The following is a 1,900-nucleotide window of genomic DNA, read 5'->3' as shown; positions in this document are numbered from 1 at the left end:
TAGTAGTTTTAGAGTTTTCAGTCTTAAATTCAAGTCATTAACTTATTTTGACTAGATTTTTGAATCTGGTGAGAGACAGAGGTCTGGAAAACCTGGGCCAAATATCTGAGATGGGTTTCAAAGGAAGATGCCCAGGCCACCAGGTCCCAGTCCAGCCGGGTTACTAAGAGGCCCAGCTGCAGAGCGGGAAGCCAAGAATGGATGTACATCTGCTCTCCTCCCACACCTGTCATCTTTAAAACTTCCTGGCATGTTTGTATCTAGTTTTCTCCTTCTTGGTGAATCTAGAGGTTTCATATCGTGGACAGAAAGTTTTGGTGGTGGAAGAGATGGATGAGATTCTGTTTCCAGAAATTTAGCAAAAAGTTCTGAAAAAGAATTATTAAGCACAGATTGCTGATTTGGCCTCAAAGGTGTGTTGGGGACACTTTTTGATTCTCCTCCAAGCCACCCGGTCATCCACCTGGTAACACCGCCTCGATCTTCATCAAACAACTGCTCCATTTCCTCCCCTCTGACACCCAGGATGCTCCCCTCAGTCGTTGCACTTCATGACGCTGATTTTTGGTGTGTGGGAATGTCCGATGAAGAGGTTTCTCATTAGAACTTTGTCCACTTTGCCAACTGTGTTGTTTACTAACTCCATCAGCTTCTCTTGTAGATCACTGAGCACTTCTCGTTGGAGCTCATTTTGATTTTTAAGTTCTTCAATTTGTTCTTCCTTTAGCTCTAACCGTCCTGTGAGTCATGATGCTGAATCCAGTGCAGCATTTTTTTCGTCCAAACGTTCCTGTAATGATGTCACTTTTCCCTCCAGATTTTCTGCCTTTTTCTCCCATGCAGCTGTGAGTTGTTTTTGCTTTTCTAGCTCAGCCGAATGCATGGCTTTTTCCTCTTGTTGGAAGTGCTCTAATAGGATCTGCAGGTTGGCTGGTGACAGAGCATGCTGCTTCACTTGCTCCTGAGAGACAGAAAGCTGCGGTGCAATTTCATCCCTGTGCTTGGAGACTACATTCAGTTGTTCCTGCAATGACTGTACCTGCACCCTGGCTTGCTGGCCTGAATTTTCCACTGCATCGTCCACTTCTAGTTTTCTAATGTCCATTCCTAAAATTAACATTCTCTCCTTGAGGTTTGTTACTTCCTGCCTCAAAGTTCATTTTCATTTAATTGTTTAGTGACATTTTCATTTAAAGAAAATAACTCATCACTTTTGGCTTTAAGAGGTCTTTTTCCTTAAGTAATCTTATAAAATACCATCTTTGTCCTTTAGCTGTCTAATGTCTCTATCAGTTTGCTCATATTTTTTTTGTTCCAGCTCTGCGGTGGCAGCAATCGAGCTGGACAATCTGACATTATGTTCCTGAAGAGTTCTAGTTGTTGCATCTTTTTCTTGCAGTGATTCCCTGAGCTCTTGTTTCTCTTGCTGAAGAAACTGAGAAGGCTCAATGGAGACATCAGACTTACTTGCTCCAAGACACTCTGCTGACTGGGGAGTACACGATGATCCGAGAGCGGGGGTGAAATATCCAGTTTCCCTAACAGAAGATCCTTGGTATCACAAAGCTGCCCTGTGCTGTGTTGAACGTGTGCTAATTCCTGCCACCATCATGGAGAGCTGAAGCATGATGGCTGAGCCCATGGCCCAGGGAGGCCGGTCCAGTGGTCGCTGCTGCAGCACCAGCTCCCGCGCGCGTGGGTTGAGCAGCGGACCGCAGTTTCAGCGGCTGACCCTGCAGCGCGATCTGTCTTGCTCTCCGGCGGCTGATTTCTCCCTCCTTCTGTTCTGGTTGATTTTGGTAACGTGTAGATGCCGCTTTATTTGAAGCTGTGATGCTTCCTGCTTCTCTTCCAGACCAGGGCGGAGTCTCTGGAGTCTTTCATTCTCCCATCTCAAGAC

At 45.7% G+C, this 1,900-nt stretch overlaps 1 pseudogene; it reads right to left on the bottom strand.

Annotated features, from left to right (window-relative positions):
• Positions 1-117: 117 nt before the first annotated feature.
• LOC105806850 lies at positions 118-1,599 on the bottom strand (annotated as a pseudogene).
• Between the last annotated feature and the right edge of the window lie 301 nt (positions 1,600-1,900).

This window comes from Propithecus coquereli, unplaced genomic scaffold (genome assembly GCF_000956105.1).
Source record: "Propithecus coquereli isolate 6110/MARCELLA unplaced genomic scaffold, Pcoq_1.0 Scaffold14741, whole genome shotgun sequence".
NCBI lineage: Eukaryota > Metazoa > Chordata > Mammalia > Primates > Indriidae > Propithecus > Propithecus coquereli.
The sequence above is the reverse complement of the archived record's forward strand: the minus strand, read 5'-3'. Positions and strand labels throughout refer to the sequence as shown.